Below are 8,210 nucleotides of genomic sequence, written 5' to 3' on the forward strand. Positions count from 1 at the left end.
TTGTTGTTGTTGTTTAATCACACATCACATCATCTATAGCCGCTTTATCCTTCTACAGGGTCGCAGGCAAGCTGGAGCCTATCCCAGCTGACTACGGGCGAAAGGCGGGGTACACCCAGGACAAGTCGCCAGGTCATCACAGGGCTGACACATAGACACAGACAACCATTCACACTCACACCTACGGTCAATTTAGAGTCACCAGTTAACCTAACCTGCATGTCTTTGGACTGTGGGGGAAACCGGAGCACCCAGAGGAAACCTACGCGGACACAGGGAGAACATGCAAACTCCACACAGAAAGGCCCTCGCCGGCCCCGGGGCTCGAACCCAGGACCTTCTTGCTGTGAGGCGACAGCGCTAACCACTACACCACCGTGCCGCCCTTGTTTAATCACTTTTCATTTAATTGATAATGTTTCTTAGTGATCATTTGTAAATGTTTTCATTGAATCCATTTTATAACTCATTGTTTATTCTGGCACTCACAGTGCTAAGAATGAGTTTATGCAGTTGCTGCCAATGTACACAAATTATATGGAGGAATGACAATAAAATCACTCAACCAAATATTTACAAACAATTTACTCTGTTTTAAATAAATTACTCTTAATACTATTTTGCCTCCTTTTTCCAAGGAATGTCAAGAAGGAACAATTTTTACCTCCACCAACTTTGTTGGAGGAAGTTATGTTTTTGCTTCCATTTGTTTGTTTGTTTGTCTCTTCCCAATGTAATTCAAAAAGTAATGAATGGATTCTGATGAAATTTTGAGGAAAGGTGAGTCATGTTTGGAACAGTTGCTAAGGAACAGTTGCTTAGATTTTGATGCAAATTTGGATATGTATGTTGATCCATGATTTTTTTAATATGTTCCCAACATAACTCAAAAAGTAGTGAACGGATTTTGATGAAATTTGGTGTACAGCTTTAGTATTATCCTAGGTTCAAGTGATTTGATTTTGATATTGATAATATCTAGCTTGGCGGAGGGATACACTCTACTGAATGCCTTTATAGTTTTTCTTGCTGAATGAGTGTTTTTATTTCTCTGAATGGCTCAATATAAGGACATGAACAGAGTGCCAAAACAATCTGATACAGTTTGGACCTGCACAGCTTATGAAATGCTAATTTCCAGTAGAATTCTTTTCTTAGAAGAAGAACAGAGAAGAAGAAGAAGAAGAAGAAGAAGAAGAAGCCTTTATTTCTCACATGTACACTCAAGTACAGTGAAATTCCTCCTCTGCATTTAACCCATCTGAAGCAGTGAACACACGCATGCACACACACAAATGAGTAATGAGCACACACACATACCCAGAGCAGTGGGCAGCTATGTTACAGCACCCAGGGAGCAGTTGGGGGTTCGATGCCTTGCTCAAGTGCACTTCAGCCATGATACAGAGGGAGGGGAAAGTGCTGTTCATTCACTCAACTCCCATCACATTTTTTTTTATTTATTATGCTTGATGAAAGTAACAATACCTCATTTCACATTTCACATTATTGAACATTTTATTCCAAATCATACAAGCAGGGTTGTACAGCACATGAAACGAAAAACAAATCAGTGTGTGACGAATGAATTTACGTGTGTGTGTGTGTGTGTGTGTGTGTGTGTGTGATAGAGAGAGAGAGATCGGTTGTTTGTGTAAAGTGTGTATAGAGTTTTATTCTTCTCTTTAATTAAGAGCGTGGTCTTTCAATTTGAGAGCAGTGTTTATTCCTTTCAGGTTCAGATTTTGCAGTATTACCCCCCTTTCTCACTCAAATAGCCCTGCTCACATTCTCTAATCTGCTCACACATTTCTGTGCTCTCTCTCTCTCTCTCTCGGACTTTAGTAATACAACCCTATCAAAATTCACCAACCAATAGAATGCAAGGTGTGATGTTGACCAATGAAATCGTCAGTGCCTCCTTGGGTGCATTCACTTTATTTACAGGTGTGTTCATGTAACAGGGTTCATCGAATCCTGCCATCCAGGGCATCATTACAGCTATATGTCCTCCACTTGTTTTCTTATTGGACTTTTGGAGTTAAAACATATATCAGTATCCACACATTTTTTTAAACTGTAATAGCTACATATAGTCACCCCGTAACTTTTTAATCTGCATGTTAGAGAAAAAGAGTGTGCTAGTCCCAATATACAAGAATAAGGGAGATGTACAGAGCTGCAGTAATTACAGAGGGATAAAATTGATGAGCCACACCATGAAGCTATGGGAAAGGGTATTGGAGGCGAGATTGAGAAGAGAGGTAGCAATCTGTGAACAGCAGTACAGGTTTATGCCAAGGAAGAGCACGTCGGATGCAATTTTTGCTTTAAGAATGTTAATGGAGAAGTACAGGGAAGGCCAGAGAAAGCTACATTGTGTGTTTGTAGACCTGGAGAAGGCATACGATAGAGTGCCGAGAGATGAGTTATGGTATTGTATGGGAAAGTGTGGAGTGAATGAGAAGTATATTAGAGTATATAAGACATGTATGAGAACAGTGAAACAGCAGTGAGGTGTGCAGTTGGAACGACTGAATGGTTCAAGGTGAAGGTGGGACTCCATCAAGGATCTGCTTTGAGTCCTTTCTTGTTTGCCATAGTGATGGATAGCTTGACGGACGAAGTGAGGCAAGAGTCACCATGGAACATGATGTTTGCGGATATTGTGATATGTGGTGAAAGTAGAAAGGAGATTGAGTTGGGTTTGGAGAGATGGAGGGATGCATTGGAACGAGGAGGAATGAAGATGAGCAGTAGCAAAACAGAATACATGTGCATCAATGAGAATGGGGATGAGAGTGTAGTGAAGATGCAAGGAGTAGACATAAAGAAAGTTGGTGAATTCAAGTACCTGGGGTCAACTGTGCAGGAAAATGGGGGCTGCGATAGTGAGGTGAGAAAGAGAGTGCAGGCAGGGTGGAGCAGTTGGAGAAGGATGTCAGGAGTCATTTGTGATAGGAAAGTCCCAGCAAAAGTGAAAGGTAAGATGTATAAGACAGTAGTGAGACCAGCTGTGATGTATGGATTGGAGACCGTACCCTTAACGAAGAGACAGGAAAAAAAGTTGGAGGATGTTAAGGTTTGTGATGGGAGTGACAAGATTGGACAGGATAAGGAACGAGCACATCAGAAGGACAGCACATGTGGAGAGCTTGGGAATTAAGCTAAGAGCATAGGTGTAGAATTGGTTATGGACATGTCCCTAACAATATCAAATGACGGCTGATATGTCCCTACCAATATTTCCGACTGAAGAAAAAAAAAATCACGCTCCATGTGCAGTACATAAATGGTTACTGTAGGTTTCCACTGGGCAAAACACCACGCAAAATTTGCTCATGAATATTCGCTCTGGGGGCGTGGTCGCAAAAACAGCAAGCTTGGTTGGCTACCATGTCAATTAGCAAGTGCGGTTGCAGTGCAGTGACCGGCTGCTAGCTAGTAAACTGTCCTTGAGGAATGTAACATTAGATTAGCTTGTAAAATGAATCAGTTAACAACAGGTCGTATTCAGTGTGTAAAAACGACAACATACAAATATGATTGTTTTCTAAGTTTGTGTGGCATGTAAATAACAATCCGACTTGATACTGACAAGAACTGGTGTTCATTAAGGTCACAAAGACTATTAAATCTTATTTTTTTCGCAGTCCAAATCCTGCGCTCTGATTGGCTGGCGAGGGGGTCCATATCCTACAATACGGACCCCGGTTACAGACCTCTGGCAACTCGCTCATTCACAACAACAACAAACATAGTAGCATTTTTTATCAACATTTATCTTTTTTTACAAGATTTATTTATAAGATTATCAAAAATTTTATAAATTTTTGCCAGCATTTCTCAGGAAAATAGCATTAATTTTATAGCATGGATAGCGATAACGACAGTGTTCACAGCGAAAGCGAGTTTTACTACCCTGAGGAAGACAAAATAAAAGAAAACATTTCAGGAGAAAGCTAAAAACCTCTAACTTGCTAACGCCAAGCAAAAACATGGCTGAATCCTGAATGACTCCCATTTGTATAAATAGGGGACTACATAGGCGGCAAAATGTAGTTTTTTTTTTCCCCTGCCATGGAAGTGCACTTGTATACCAAGGAGAAAAACATTTGCATTACAGCTGTGAATGAGGATTCAAAATGGTGGCTCGGCTCGGCTCGGTTTTCCCTCTTGGGCGCTCTCGTTTTCTGTTAGAATTTGGTAAAGAAAAAAATAAATATATTATTTACCAGCTTAAGGTCGGTCCGTATGGTGAAATACCGTGACCTTGGCCAGAGGGCCTCAGTCAGTACTTTCAAGACCTCGGTCACGGTATTTCACGATACGGACCTCCCAGCTGGTAAATACCATATATATATATATATATATATATATATATATATATATATATATATATATATATATATATAAATTTGTGCTAATGTTGGCTAGTCTGGTTTGTGAATTGCCTGCAAACTTTAGCAGCCCGCTAACCCTTAATTTGAAGTGCTTCTGTTAAGACCTGCAGAGCCCTGACCAAGTTTGTGTAACATCTCATTATCTCTAGCCACTTTATCCTGTTCTACAGGGTCGCAGGCAAGCTGGAGCCTATCCCAGCTGACTACGGGCGAAAGGCAGGGTACATCCTGGACAAGTCGCCAGGTCATCACAGGGCTGACACATAGACATAGACAACCATTCACACTCACATTCACACCTACGGTCAATTTAGAGTCACCAGTTAACCTAACCTGCATGTCTTTGGACTGTGGGGGAAACCGGAGCACCTGGAGGAAACCCACGCGGACACGGGGAGAACATGCAAACTCCGCACAGAAAGGCCCTCGCTGGCCATGGGGCTCGAACCCGGACCTTCTTGCTGTGAGGCGACAGCGCTAACCACTACACCACTGTGCCGCCTGTTCATGTAACATGACACGTAAACGACAACCCGATGGTGATGTGGACATTGTTCATGGCCCAGACACCTTTTAATCAAATAAAACATTTTCATGTAATAAGCATAACAGCCTCCGCCTTCGAGGCTAAAAACTTTTCTCTGTAGAACCCTGTCACGCTCTGGGCTCAAGAAGACAACAAAAGGGCAATAATATAACAACAACCAATCAGAATTCAGATACATTCTGTTGCCAAGTAAAATTGTAACCTTTCAATGTGTCAAAAAAGTACTAGAGCCCTCATCCTGTTTTACTGTTAGATCAGTCACATATCAGCTTAAACTAGCATTCTAAAACTAGTTAAAGATCACATAGAAGAGAGCCCACTTCCCCTGCCAGCCTCATGGACCACAGTGTTTAAGGCTCCGTATGTGTTTTACTTCCATTTTTGAGGGAAAGGAACATACACCCTCCTGACAGTCAATGCGTTATTCGCTTATAAAACACATTTGCAAATTGGTAGAATGAGTTAATCATCACATGCAAGATTTGCAATTAATCAAATGAACTGCATATTATTATTATTATTATTATTATTATTATTCATGAATTACTACAGTTCTGAACTTCAAATTTTAAAAGTCTGGACTTTGGAGAGATGATGGATACTCTTTTGGTGGAACACAATGGAGCAAAATATTGTGACCCTCTAATGTTGACCTGAAGTTGGCGTTACTGGGGGTTGGCATTGGGTTGATGTCCCCACCAATGTTAATACCAAACCTACGCCCTTGGCTAAGAGAGATGAGACTGAAATGGTACGGGCATATCCTGAGAAGAGATGCAGAGCACGTTGGAAGGAGAATGTTCAGGATGGAGCTGCCAGGCACACAAAAACGAGGAAGGCCAAAGAGGAGATACATGGATGTGGTGAGAGAGGACATGAAAGTGGTAGAGAAGGATGAGGAAGACAGGGAGCATCCATCCATCCATTCATCCATTATCTGTAGCCGCTTATCCTGTCCTACAGGATCGCAGGCAAGCTGGAGCACTGACTATGGGCAAGAGGCGGGGTACACCCTGGACACAGAGACAAACAACCATTCACACTCACAGTCAATTTAGAGCCACCAAACCAACCCGGACAACATGCAAACTCCACACAGAAAGGCCCTCGTCGGCTGCTGGGCTTGAACCCAGGACCTTCTTGCTGTGATGCAACAGTGCTAACCATGCCACCACCGTGCCACAGACAGGGAGCAATGGAGATGAAAGATCTGCTGTGGTGACCCCTAATCGGGAGCAGAAGATTTAATCATCCAATTAGTGATGTCTTCAGGGGTGCAGCCATCATTTTAGAAGTGAGGGGGACAAATTGTTCAGAGGTCTATTGAGTGATTTATCATCCTCTCGCATTCAATTGCACCTCTCCTTAGCAGCTAAAGAATCACATAACCACAAACAGCACAGCACCAGGGAACCGACTTTAGTTCTTTAAAATGATATACTATCAAAATCTAAAGTCAAAATCTATAAAGTAAAATTTATAAATAGAATTAAGAATAGTAGTAGTGACATAGCTAGTTATATTCTCTTCTCACCTGTGACCCTGCATACTCATCCCTGTTGGCCTCTGGTCCACTGTCTCCTCTCTCACCCTGCTCTTTCTATTGTGGCAATAAAGATTAAAAAAGCTGTGGAAAGCAACATTTTGAAATAGAATTAGGAATACAGTAATAATCAGCAAATTCTACCACAAAAATAAATTAAATCTTTACAAAAATAACAGTCAAAGGAACACAAATACATTTACACTATATTGCCAAAAGTATTCGCTCACCTGCCTTGACTCACATATGAGCTTAAGTAACATCCCATTCCTAATCCATAGGGTTCAATATGACATCGGTCTGGTGGCGTAGTGGTTAGCGCTGTCGTCTCACAGCAAGAAGGTCCGGGTTCGAGCCCCGTGGCCAGCGCGGGCCTTTCTGTGCGGAGTTTGCATGTTCTCCCTGTGTCAATTTAGAGTCACCAGTTAACCTAATCTGCATGTCTTTGGACTGTGGTGGCACCCGGAGGAAACCCACACAGACACGGGGAGAACATGCAAACTCTGCACAGAAAGGCCCTCGCCGGCCACGGGGCTCGAACCCAGATCTTCTTACTGTGAGGCGACAGCACTAATCACTAAACCACCGTGCCACCCGATTGGAACACCTGATTCCGATAATTTGGATGGGTGAGCAAATACTTTTGGCAATATAGTGTATATTCATATTTCCTACCCAGAAGTGAGTAATCTTAGAGTAGCCAAAATAGTAACGTTACTCAAGTAAGAGTATTGTTACTTTAGAATAATATTACTCAAGTAAAAGTAAAACGTATTTTGCAACAAAACAACTCTTAAGAGTACAATTTATCCAAAAAGTTACTCGAGTAAATGTAATGGAGCAAATGTAACTAGTTACTACCGCCTCTAAGTTAGCTAGCTAGCTTAACTGAGATCTATTTGTCATCTTTTTGCTAAACATTATCTACATTCAACAGCATTACTCAACTTACACGGTTTGTTTGGAAAAAACTGTCTAAAGCGTGGGCGGCACGGTGGTGTAGTGGTTAGCACTGTCGCCTCACAGCAAGAAGGTCCTGGGTTCGAGCCCCGGGGCCAGCGAGGGCCTTTCTGTGTGGAGTTTGCATGTTCTCCCCGTGTCCGCGTGGGTTTCCTCCGGGTGCTCCGGTTTCCCCCACAGTCCAAAGACATGCAGGTTAGGTTAACTGGTGACTCTAAATTGACCGTAGGTGTGAATGGTTGTCTGTGTCTATGTGTCAGCCCTGTGATGACTTGTCCAGGGTGTACCCCGCCTTTCGCCCGTAGTCAGCTGGGATAGGCTCCAGCTTGCCTGCGACCCTGTAGAACAGGATAAAGCGGCTAGAGATGATGAGATGAGAGAATTTTAGTACAGCGCCACTCTTGTCATTTTTACATCTGCTGCCATCCAACATCAAAGGACTACAATGGAAATAAGCTTTCGAGCTTTATTTTTATCCTGACTCTCTGTTTTTAGTTTAAGTATGTGGTGTGGTTTATTTGAAACTAATTCATGTATTTATTTTTTATACAAGAACTGAGAATGTCAAATAAAATCAATCAATCAATCAATCAATCAATCAGTGCCTTGCATTTACTGAGACTTGTTTTTATTGTGTAAAAACATGAATGTTTGTAGTGGCAGTAGAATGACAGTCCGTGGTGGGTGGGTGTGTGTGTGAGAGAGAGAGAGGGGGGCTGTAACCTGAGCGGGACTATGGCAGTGAAAAGGCGGTGTG

Source organism: Neoarius graeffei, chromosome 2 (assembly GCF_027579695.1).
Source record: "Neoarius graeffei isolate fNeoGra1 chromosome 2, fNeoGra1.pri, whole genome shotgun sequence".
Lineage (NCBI taxonomy): Eukaryota > Metazoa > Chordata > Actinopteri > Siluriformes > Ariidae > Neoarius > Neoarius graeffei.